This window comes from Lutra lutra, chromosome 5, assembly GCF_902655055.1.
Source record: "Lutra lutra chromosome 5, mLutLut1.2, whole genome shotgun sequence".
Classification (NCBI taxonomy): Eukaryota; Metazoa; Chordata; class Mammalia; order Carnivora; family Mustelidae; genus Lutra; species Lutra lutra.
This window is the reverse complement of record NC_062282.1, coordinates 44,670,605-44,684,113: the sequence shown is the minus strand read 5'-3', so window position 1 is coordinate 44,684,113 and position 13,509 is coordinate 44,670,605.

The following is a 13,509-nucleotide window of genomic DNA, read 5'->3' as shown; positions in this document are numbered from 1 at the left end:
TTACTATTATATGCATATTTGCTTTCATTTTATGCTCTTTTACATACTGAGCAATAGAAAAGTTGGGAGTTCTTGACATCCTGGTGTGGAGACATACACAGAGATATCAAGTGGCTTGCTCAAATCATGGGGGGCAGGGCAGAGATAGCCGCAAACCTTGGGGCCAGGTCCACACCCAGCCCTTCTTCCTTGCTCCAGAAGCAGATGCTCCCATGTTGGAGATCAGCCTCCTCCAACCATAAACTCTTCTATCAAAGGGACTTTGACGAAACTGTGCTTGCTTCCCACTGGTCACCTTTCACCCTACAGCATGTTTCTAATTAGTATGAGAGGGAAGGGAGGGTGACACTTTGAAGCTGGGGCAGAGGAAGGAGGAGCGAGCAAAGGATTAATTGCCTCCCAGCTGTCAGGATAGTAATTAAATTCAGGTTGTTGACTCCAGCCTTGTTTTGATTATGTGAAAGGAATCTCCAAATGCAGCCACAATTTCTGCTGTCTTCTGCTTTTTTGCAGAAGGCAGGGTGACCCAAACATGCAAACATGGAGAATGACACATCCTTGGCCAGGATCCAGCTCAACCAAACTCTTGGTGCTGAGGAGTGTTAGGGACTCTCTAACTTTCAGTGTTCTTTATAAAACAAAACCATTCACCTTGTGTGCACACGCAGGACGACCTCTGGAGAAAATGATACCTAAGTATTAGGAAGTTGTTTTAAAAGATGAGGCCAGCATGTTATTCACAGGCTCAGGGAATTTAAATCATTCCCAAGAGAAGTTGGGAATGTTGAATTGCCAGGTCCAGAATCCCTGATTCCTGGGCTAGGAATTCTGGATCCTAGCGAACATTCTACATTCTACTTTGTGATTTTGAGCACAGTGTGTTTTAGTCTGCACCTCACATTAAATTCCCACCCCATCTCTTCTGAGAGAATGAGAAGATTAAAACAGAGTCGTTCCCTTCCAGCACTAATAATCTTTGACTGTGACATTTCCACTTTCCATGAAAATCTATTCATGTCTAAATATTTCAGGCTTCTTCCCTAAAATAATTGTAGCTACTGAGTGGCCAGAATTTTCCTGTGGCCTCCAGATACCTAAGAAAAGGAACATCAGTCTATGGAGGTAGAACATATTAGCTGCTTCCATGTTGTGAAATTTAATGATGCTGATGTCTCCTTGTACCTGCTCCTTGATGACCAGAATTTATTTTGGTGAGAAAAGCCCTAATGTCCTTCAGACTCAACCTTAAAGTATAAACCCCTCCGAAGTGCAGATGACTGATGTTGGAGTCTTTCCTTTAGCATGTGAAAATGCTAAGAAATGCTGTGTAATTACTTGACACCCAGGGGTAGCATAGGATAAGGAAAAGGGTGAACATGCACTTTTTTGTCCAAGACCAGTTCTGCCTAGCAAGAATTTCTACCAAGATAAAATTGTATGTTTTGCTTGCAGAACAAAGAGAATTCACCCAGAGACACTAGCACAGAGCTTGGGTCTTATTCTTCTCATTAGAAGGCTAAGAAAAACAATCATTCCTACACAGAACTACTGAAAAGATCCAAAGAGATAAGCATGCAAAATACCTTCTTCAATACTTTCTTCAGTGGAAAGATAATGTTGAGCCATTGTAGGATTGAATTTAAAAAATGAAAAACTTTTAGAGAAGACTGAATACAAATCAGGTAATCTGATTAAGTCCTTTCCTTGCATTACCTCATTTAACCCTCATATCCACCTTGTGATGCAAATACTACCCCTCTCTCCCACACTCAGCATTTTCAGCCTGAGGTTTATAGCTGTTAAGTCACTTTCTCAAGTAAGCACTTAATAAATTACAAATCCAGGATTCGCGTAAGCCTTTCTAATTTCAGAAACTGCATTTTTAACTAACAAAATCCTATAATATAAGAATGAGTTGGGCACCTGGGTGGCTCAGTGAGTTAAGCCTCTGCCTTTGGCTCAGGTCATGGTCCCCGGGTCCTGGGATCAAGCCCCCCATCAGGCTCTCTGCTCGGCGGGGAGCCTGCTTCCCCCCTCTCTCTGCCTGCCTCTCTGCCCACTTGTGATCTCTCTCTCTGTCCAATTAAAAAAGAAAAAAAAATCTTTAAAAAAAAGAATGAGTTTCCTTTCCCTGGACATGTCCATGCAGAGGCTGTAAAAATGAGTGTCATGAACAATCAGTGTGAAATTTTTATATGAGGTTGGAGCCAGACTATGGAGACTTCTAAGGCTCATTCTTTGAGAATGTAGATTCTACAGTCACAGTGAGGGGTTTAATGCCAGCTCAACCTTAGTTCTGGGTATTCCTTTAATGGCTGAGCAAAGCAGCAGGCAGAGGTGAGTTGGGTTCTAAAATATGAAGACAGTGTTTCTTCCTTGGAAAATTTACTTTCTGTCTCCTTTATTGGGAATTGCTCAGTTACCCGTTGATTTTTCAGAATATGCATTTTGTTCCTCTTCATCCTATTACTCTATCTAATCCTCTCTATTTGGTGTGCTCCACCATGGGCTATGGTGCTCAATCCCCATGCCCTCTCATTAACCCAATTTTCTTTCCCATGATCTGCAACAAAACCATGACTAATATCTCTTTCCTGGCCCTATGCTATGGGCCTTGCATATTTGCCACAAGTTAATGGGAACAAAAAGATAATTAATACACCTAGGTACCATTACAACTGTGGAAAACCTATTGTTCATATTTTTAGAAGCTGTAAGAAATCTTTATTCAATAGTAAATTTGCCTTTGGATAGAACAGTAAAATCCACATCCCTCTAGGCTCTGCTTGTGGCCTGATTTTAATCTCAGCAATATTTACCAAGTACCTACTATATGTGCTGGCTTGGGCTTGAAGAATTAACTTTAAAAATTACAGAGAAGACTCTTTTTTTCCTGATGTAGATAGAAAATAAGAGTATTATCCATAGGTAAATTTCACTTAATTAAAATTTATCTTTTTAAGTCCTAAAACTTAAAGTAGTCCTTTTCACTCTAAAATTTCTATAATAAATTAAATATTTCCTCATCTGCTTGAACAGAATATACATGTATATGTATATATACATACACATATGTATATATATGTGTATATATGTGTGTGTATATATATGTATATGTATATAACTCAGAACAGGTACATCAATGACTATGCAATGCCATTACACATTAATTTTCTTGGGGTTCCCCCAGGCTTTTTGCTTTCACTTTAAATATACTACTAAGTGCTATAATTTGGGAAGTCTTGAAGCTTTTTTATATTTACATGTTTTCCACTACCACCACCCACCTACACACATGCTCAAATCAACACATACACCAATTGGGCAAAATCTCTGCAACTGTTTGAGTATCTGCCTTTAGCCCCACATTCTGAATTATACTTATATATCATCTAAGTTCTGAGAAAACGGTATGGCAGTTTATCTGCACCTATGGCTACCTACAATTCCTCCATCAATAAGCATATCTATTTGCATCTGAGTCAGCCCTATGTCTTGCTTGAATTCTCCAGAGGTTATGCTATGTTAGCTCTGGACCTAAACCTTAGCAGGCATGACAGCTTCATTTTTGTCCTAGGAAGCCAGCCTCCATGCTCTAAAGAAACTGAGAACAGACTGTGGAATAATGAGAGCCTACAAGGACAGAGAGACCCTGGAGGTCTCCCTGGGCACTACAGCCACCTTCCAGTTCCCAAGAGAAAGTGATTTCCTTTGAAATTTCCTTTGGCTTGGAAAGTGAGGGGGTAGAATTTCCAGAGCTTTTACAACCAGCGGGACTTAAAGCCTGGAATCTTAAAATTCAGAAGCCTTACTTCTGGGAGAGCCCTGAGGGCAATAGGAAGCTGAGTGCCTTCCCAGCAAACAGCCTGTGGAGTTACAGCATAGAAGCAGCAGTTTGAAAAACACCAGGGGCACATAGGAAGTAGAGTAGTTTCCTAAATTTGGTGTGTCCTGGTTGGGCACATTCACAGGGAGTTGTCCAGGAACAAAGAAGTTGGCAGGTGCCATCTCCTTCCCCCACCCTCCAGTAAAAACCCACAGACACCTGCAGGAACCAGCATAATGCCAACATTCACTACTTTACTTGCTTACACTGTACCTTGCCCCCTCTCCCACACTTCAGTGACCCAGACCTTCCCAGTCATGTTTGCCTCAGTCCCAGCACTGCAAGTCCCCTCCTCCAGAAGACCAGCACAAACCTTGAACACTGAGTCTCCCTACCATGGAGGTTTGTGGGGCATCAATCCCAGAGACAGTGACAGCAGCTCTCATTTTGTAAGCCATCCTGCACACACTTTACTAAAACTGCATGCCCCACCGGTATAAGAGACCAAACACAGTATCAGAGACCTATAACAGACAAAGAGAGCCTTGGGAGACAGCTGGCCTAAAGGTAAAAGCAGCATGACACAATAGCAGGGCAAATGCAATACACATAGAGGAGACACTTCCTGAAGTGCAAGGTTCTGATGAACTGAGGACACCTCACTGCAGGGAACTATAGGACCTCGCCATTGTAAGGCCACTACTTTCAGGCAGGAGATATAGTTAAATTTCCTAACACAGAAATAGACACAGAGAGTTAGACAAAATGAGGAGAAAGAAGAATATGTCCCAAAGAAAAGAAAAGGACAAAACTGCAGTAGGAGATCTAAGCAAAATGTTTATAAGTAATATTCTTGAAAGAGAATTTAAATTAATGAACATGAACATATTCACTAGACTTGAAAAAGCATGGAGGACAAGAATAAAACCCTTAACAAAGAGATAAGAATGAACCAGTAAGAAATGAAGAACACAATAAATGAAAGTAAAGGTACACTAGATGGAATAAATAACAAGCTAGAAGAAGTAGAAAAGCAAATTGGTGACCTAGAGGAGAGTAATGGAAACTAATCAAGTTGAACAAGTGAGAGGGGGAAAAATGATGCAAAATAAGAATAGACTTAAGGAATTCAGTGACACCACCTGGTGTAATAACATTCACATTGCAAGGATACAAGAAGAATGAGAGAGAGAAAAGAGGTCAGAAAGTTTATATGAAAAATAGTTGAAAACTTCCAAAATCTGGGGAAGAAAACAGACATCCAGATCTGGAAGGCACAGAAATCTTTCAACAAAATCAACCCAAGGAGATCTACACCAAGACACATAGTAACAAAGATGGTAAAAGGTAGGATAAAGAGAGAATCTTAAAGAGAAAAAAGCAGTTACACACAAGGGAAACCCCATAAGTCTACCAGATAATCTTTCCAGCAAAAACTTCACAGGCCAGAAGGGAGTGGCAGGATTCATTCAAACCACTGAAAGAAAACAACAACAATAACAAAATTCGGTGAAGAATACTCTATCCAGCAAGGCTATCATTCAGGATAAAAGAGAAAGAAAGTCTTTCTCAGAAGAATGAAAACTAAAAGATTTCATGACCACTAAACTAGCCCTACAAGAAACATTAACAGGGACTACTTGAATGGGAAAAGAAAGATCGTAAGTAAGGAAAGTAGGATATACAAAAGCAGCAAAAATATGTTTATCTGTAAGAATCAGTCAAGTGACTCACAAAATACAAGGATGTAAAATATGACACTTTACACCTAAAATGTAGGGTACAGAGAAGTTAAACAATGAATTCAAACTTAAACAACCATCAACTTAATATAGACAACTATATCCAGATATTATATACAAGTATAATGGTAACCACTAACCAAAAACCAGTAATAGTAATAAATATTCAATGAATAAAGAAAAAAGAATCCAAGTATATCAGTAAAGAAAGCCAGCAAATTATGAGAGAGCAAGAGAAGGAAGGATCAGAGAAGAACTACAAAAACAACCACAAAATAAGCAGCAAAATGACAATAAATACAAATATCCAATAATTACTCTGAAAAAATACTTACTTTGAGTGTAAATGGACTAAAGGCTCCAATCAAAAGAAATAAGGGACAAAATGGATTAAAAACAAACAAACAAACAAACAGGACCCATCTATATGCTGCCTATAAAAGATTTATTTCAGACCTAAAGACTCATACAGATTCAAAGTGAGGGAATGGAGAAACATTTATCATGCAAATGGATGTCAAAAGAAAGCTGGGGTAGCAATACTTTAGAAAAAAATAGACCTTGAAACAAAGACTGTAACAGGACACAAAAAAGGCACTAGATAATAATAAAGGGAGAAACCCAACAAGAAGATATAACCAGTATAAATATTTAAAAATTTATGTAACTCCCAACATGGGAGCTCCCAATGTGGGAGCACTCAAATACATAAAACAGTTAATAACAAACAAAGGAACTAATTGAGAGTAATATACTAATAGCAGGAAACTTTAACCCCCACTTACATCAATGGATAAATCATCCAAACTTAAAAATCAACAAGAAAGCAATGACTTTGAGTGACACATTCAACCAAATGGATTTAACAGATATATTCAGAACATTCAATCCTAAAGCAGAATACACATTATTTTCAAGTGTACACAGAAAGTGCTGCAGAACAGATCATATACAAGGCCACAAAAGAAGTCTCAACAAATTCAAAAAGATTAAAGTCATACCATGCATCTTTTCTGACCACGATACCATGAAACTAGAAGTCAACCACAAGAAAAAAAAATCTGGAAAGAGCACAGATACACAGAAGGTAAATAACATGCTACTAAACAATGAATGAATCAATCCAGAAATCAAAGATTAAATAAAAAATTAACACAGAAATGAAACAGAAAGCACAATGATCCAAAATCTTTGGGGTACAGCAAAAAGTGGTTCTATGGGAAAATTTATAGCAATACAAGCCTACCTCAAGACGAAAAATCTCAAGTAAATAACCTTACACCTTAAGGAGCTAGAAGAAGAACAAACCAAACCCAAACCAACAGAGGGAAGGAAATAATAAGGATTAAAGCAGAAATAAATGATAAGGAAACCCCCCTACAAAAAAAAAGAGAGAGAAATAAAACCAGAGGATGGTTCTCTGAAAAGATCCACAAAATTGATAAACCTCTAGCTAGACTCATCAAAAAATAAGCAAAGAGGACCTAAACAAAATCACAAATGAAAGAGGAAAAATAACAACTGACACCACACAAATAACAAATGATTTTAAGAGAATATTATGAAAAATTTTATGCCAACAAGCTGGACAACCTAGAAGAAATGGATAAATTTTTAGAAACAGAAAATTTGAAGACCAATTACCAGCAATGATATTGAATCAGTAATCAAAAATTTCCCAACATACAGAAGTCCAGGACCAGATGGCTTCACAGGGGAATTCTACAAAACATTTAAAGAAGATTTGACACCTATTCTCAAACTTTTCCAAAAAAAAAAAAAAAACAGAAGAGGAAGGAAAACTCCCAATGGATTCTATCAGGCCAGCATTACCTTGATACCAAAACTGGATAAAGATACCCCAAGAGAAAGAGAAAGAGAGAACATACTATAGGTCAATTTGTCAGATGAACATAAATGCAAAAACCCTCAAAAAAATACTAGCAAGAAATGGACCCTCAACTCTATGGTCAACTCATCTTCGACAAAGCAGGACAGAATGTCCAATGGAAAAAAGACAGCCTCTTCAATAAATGGTGTTGGGAAAATTGGACAGCCACATGCAGAAAAATGAAATTGGATCATTTCCTTACACCACACACGAAAACCAAGAATATAAAAGGGAGAAGGAATGGGTAGTAGGATGGCAAATAAAGATTCATAGGAAGATTTACTAGGTAGCTGAGACCTTTCTCTGAGATGTTTTTGAAACAATAGAGTGTCAATTGTAAACATGAATTAATGTAGCAATAGCTGTGGCAACCTCAGGGGTGACTAAGTGTAAATTTACAGTTTGGCTTAAAAGGTTTTATAAACTGTCACAAAGTTATGGGCTAATTCAAGTATAAACTTGGCTATAATATTCAGTTAATTTTTTCAACAAATACATTTTGAGTACTGTACTTGATGATAGATAAACGTCTGAGAAAAACGTAGCCAAACAACCCTGCCTTCTCTTTTTTTTTTTAAACATTTTATTTATTTATTTGACAGAGAGAGATCACAAGTAGGCAGAGAGGCAGGCAGAGAGAGAGGAGGAAACAGGCTCTCCATGGAGCAGAGAGCCTGATGCGGGCGGGGCTTGATCCCAGGACCCTGGGATCATGACCCAAGCCGAAGGCAGAGGCTTTAACCCACTGAACCACCCAGGCGCCCCCAACCCTGCCTTCTTGCAGATTACATTCTCTTTGGGGGAGAGACATAACAAGCCTAATAAGTAGGTCAATTATAAAACAAATTATTAAAGAGTTATGAGAAAACAAACCAAAGTTATGATATAGATCAGAGAGGCATTATGAGTAGTACTTTAAATAGGGTGATGAAGGTTGGTGTCACTGAGAAAGGGGCACCCGAGCACAGACCTGAAGGGGAAGAAGGAGTGAATGATGTGGAAATTGGGGGAGAGAAGGTATTGCGGCCGGCTGAGGCAGAGCCGCTGAAAAGTGGGAGCAGACCTGGCATGTGTGAGGAACACAGAGGACAATGTGGCTGGAGTGGAACTGGTGAGAGGATCACAGTAGCAAGAAAGGTATGGACAGTCACAGGTGACAGATCCTGGAGGCCTTGACACCATTTGTAAGGAAGCTTTAGGAGGTGTGAACAGAGGAGTGATAGGATTTATTTTTTAAAGTATCGTTCCAGGTACTATGTTGAGAATCAACTACAGAAGAACAAGGGTTAAAGAAGCAAATATATTTAGGAAATTATTTACTTGATCCAGTAGAGAATTAACAGTGACTTACACCAGGACAACTCATACACATACGTATACAAATGACTGGAATTAAAAAAACAAAAATGAAAACAAAACTTTTGAAGAAGAACCAGTCACAGGATCATAAAGAGGACCTCAAAGTTTCTTTCTAAGCCTGAGGCTCTCGGACCTTGGGTGGACACTTACAAGGGGAGAGTCTGCTCACTTCAACATTCAAGTCGTGCTTAAGAGGCTCCTTTAAATTTTACTACTAGAAAGTAGTTTTTTGGTTTTTTTGTCTTTTTAAGAATTCAGTTCTGATTTAGGTATGAGTTACTCCTGGGACCCAGAATCTACAAATAACTGTCACTTACATATCTCTGAATGAAGAAACTAAGAAAACTAAGTGTTGTCATAGATAAAGATGGGGTGGAGTTGGACATGCTCTACACATGTCCCAAGAAAATCACTTTCTTTTTAGGTGGAAGCTAAGGAAAAATTGATTATAAAAGAAAAAAAAATGTGATTGATACAATTGCCATTGGTAGATGTTGGGTTTATAGTGGAGAAGACTCCTCATTCAGTCAACGATAACATGAAAGGGAGATGAAAAGTAGAGCCTATGTGAGGTAGAGTTCCCCATTTGGCAGTGTGCTCTGTCTCCTGACTTCCAAGGCTTAGTGAATGTTGTGAACTGTGTATTTGTGTGGGGTGTGCATATGCAATGTGTTTACGTAAAGGGACTGGGGAGTGCATGCAAAGAGGTTGATACAACAGAAAGCTTATAAGGAGGGTTAAAATATCATAGCCATGGCAAAATTAACCAGTCAGGAAACAATAGGTGTTGGCAAGAATGTGGAGAAAGAGGAACCCTCCTACACTGTTGGTGGAAGTGCAAGCTGGTACAGCCACTCTGGAGAACAGTACAGAGGTTCCTCAGAAAGTTGAAAATAGAACTACACTATGACCCAGCAATCACACTACTGGGTATTTACCCTAAGGATACAAATGTAGTGATCCGAAGGGACACATGCACCCAAATGTTTATAGCAGCTATGTCCACAATAGCCAAACTATGGAAAGAATGTAGATGTCCATAAACAGATGAATGGATAAAGAAGATGTGATATATATATACAGAATGGAATACTATGCAGCCATCAAAAAAATCTTGCTGTTTGCAACAATGTGGATGGAACTAGAGGGTATCATGCTAAGCAAAATAAGTCAATCAGAAAAAGACAATTATCATATGATTTCTCTGATATGAGGAATTTGAGAGGCAGGGCAGGGATTCATGGGAGGAAGGGAGGGAAAAGTGAAACAAGATGGGACTGGGGAGGGAGACAAACCATAAGAGACTCTTAATCTCAGGAAACAAACTGAGGGTTGCTGGGGGTAGGGGAGAGGGATAGGGTGGCTGGGTGATGGACACTGGGGAGGGTATATGCTATGGTGAGTGCTGTGAATTATGTAAGACTGATGATTCACAGACCTGTACCCCTGAAACAAAGAATACATTATATGTTAATAAAAAAAGAATATATATATATATATATATATATATATATATATATATATATAAAACCATTGGCAATGGATGCCAATAGCAAATAACAGAGGCAGCTTGCCAACGGAGAGCTGGGGGAAATGTTGCCAGAGTAAGAGGCCTCTAAGCTGAAACCTGAAGAATGAGTAGACATTTTTTAATCAAGGGAGTGGGGATAGGAAGGAGAAGAATATTCCAAGGAAGGGCAATACCATATGCCAAGGTCTTGTGGTGAAAAAGAAAAAGAGTTGGCTCTAAGAAATAAGCAAGGTCACTGTGCTGTCACGGAGGACAGGCATGGGGACTGGGCAAGAAAAATAGTGGAGGGAACCTCATTAGAGAATTAAAGTTGAAGCAAAGACACTTGTGGGAGCCACGGAGAAGTTTTACATAGGGCACTGCGAGGACTACCTTCAAATTTTAGACAATGTCCTCTGTCTGCCATGAGCAGAGAATCTACTTAAGATATTACATACTAGTGTAAGAGAAAGAGGACAGTGGCCTAGATAGTGGAGATCAAAAGGTAAAAATATTTTGAAGCACTGAATGGATAAAATAAGTAGATGTACTGATTGACCATAGATGGTAGAAAGGTGGGAAGGAAGAAAAGATGGTGGCCAACTTTCTTTTCAAAACAAATGCATATCCTTCACTCAATTCATATTTTACAAAGAACACTTCAGATTTTAGAAGCTAAGGAGTATACAGTAGAAACAACATAATACTACCAGGTAGAACATTTGGATTCTAGGCTCATTTTTTGCCATGGGCAATGTAACCTTCCCTGGCTAAAGGAGTCCAGAGGCTTTACCCCATACGGGGTAGGAAATCCACTGATCTCTAAAAAACAGGAGGCTTCAGCTTGGTGGTAAGAGCCATGCTGGTGCTGCAAACAAGAGGAACATCTCTCTCTCTCTCTCTGACTTTCTGGCAGGGGGGGGGTCACATAATACACTGATTCCATTTGGCAGCAGCAAAGTAGTTAATGAAAACTCCTCTTTCAAGATGTGACATGTTCCGCGTGAGCTGTCAGAAGGAAAGTTTACATAATGAAGAGTACTGGCATGGATCAAAGCCATCTGGAATAGCCCAATTCCCCTCTGGGCATCTTGTGACTGGGGACTCCTTAAGAGAGCAAGGCAGAGAGATGTATTCTGGTTCCATGAGCAGTTAGCCAAAGGGATTGGCTCTTGATACTTAGAAAGCTGAGATGATAGGTTTGATTTTTAGAGAATCAGTGCATGTAATGGTTTGGATAAAAGACCACCCAAAATATGTTCACCATAATTCTAACAATGAACAGTCCCCTATTTCAAGTTGTCCCCTTCTCCACTCACTCCATGGTTTAAGTGACTCAGACACCTGGGTGGAACTCCACTGCTCAAGGCCCAACACGTGAGTCTGGGGTGGGCGTATGAAATACGTGAGTCTGAATAGAGAAAATCTCTTTTTTCTGGAAATGCAGGGGCCAAGGAACTCTCCCTCCCAGCGGCCCTCCCTAGGAAAACCCCCTGCACACACACACGCCCACCACACACACACCATACTCTTGATTTCTACTACAAAGATGTAGTTAGCTTGCACTTCTCTCACCACTCTGACAGGGGAAGTTCACACAGACCGTGGTAGAATTGAGACTAGAGTCCAGATTTCCTGTCACACTTATGCCCTTTTCTGCTGTGTGCTTCTTAATCTTTAAAACGTGGAACGCTCTTTTGAAAACATGAGTTGAGTGACTAAGTGAAGAGATGGCTTATCTGACAATGGAAACAATCCAGAGAACAAGGAGATAAGTGATGGGTCATTATTTCATTGTTTAAGTCCTGAAGCCAGCCCTGTCTCTCCACTTCTAAGTTATGAGAGTCAATACATCCCCTTGATTTTTAAGCCACTAGGAGTTACATTTTGGTTATTTATAGTACAAAGATTCCTAATTGATATACAGACTTTTCTTTCTCCAAATCCAAAGTATTGTTACACCTAATTCATGGTTTTGCCAGCATAGGACATTAAATATTGAAGAAGGTATAGAGGAGAATCTGTACTCTTCTTCCCTCCATCAGGAAGGAGGAAGGGGGAGAAGGAAATGGGGGAAAGGAAAAGAAGAAGAGGAAAAAGAAGGCAGCAAATGGCCTGTCTTCTCACTTCAAGTTCTGTCCATATTTCATTCAATCTCCCAGGACGTGACAGAGGGTCCCACAGGGCCCCTGTAAGTAAGAGGTAGATTATGCCTTATGCCCTACCTTCATTCTAATGAGGATGTTTAGAGTCTGAAATGACAAGATTCGTGTGAAAGAATTTTGGCAAGTCTACGGCCAGATAGCTCCGGTACAATGATTAGCTCAAAATACATGGTTTAATTTATAGGCTCAATTTAGTATCACATTCCGTTATGAAAACAACCTGTCAATGCACAATACATGTACATGCTTGGTGTTGGACTAGGGAAGATGAGAACTTTAAATAGTCATTCAAGTCAGTATTAGTCATTAGAGATTAATAATTAGCACATCTGAAATACATACTGCTCTTTAGCTGAAAGGTCTGTTTCTAGAGAACAAAGCACATAATGACATTTTACATTTTTTCTCCCAGTTAAGGGGAATTTCCTGGGCACTAGAACCCAAACTATTGTACCATCGTTCTACAGAGAAAGTATATAAACATTTCCCCGGAATTTCTGTTCTAATATTCAAGTTCTCGACAATTTTTAAAATCAGTGACACTCATGAAAGTGACAGCTGGAAAACATAGCTATATGTCAGCACCCCTACCATAAGCATTTCATCCGAATTTTGACTATTTCCAGGCATAGATCACTTATCTCTACAGTCTGAATATCCACACATTTAGAGAAGAAACTCCAAATCAAGGATTGACAGCTTTCGAAGTGAACTTATCTTCAGTCAATTTTCTATTCTTTATCTCCCCGTGTTTTCTCTCAAAGGCTTTCGGGAAATCAGTGTTCTCAGACCTCATAAGCTACCTTCCTTCCAGCAATGTTAAAAAAATAAAATAAAAGGGAAAAATAGTTCTTTTACTTTTAGTCACTTATAATTGATTACGCTTATTAAAACAACATTTTTAAATTAGTATTTTGTTTGCTTTGCTTCTTGCAAACATGGACATTTCTAATTTAAGTTTTTGTTTCATGGCAGATGAGGTCATTTTCATAGTGAATCCCATAACAGAGCAGGCA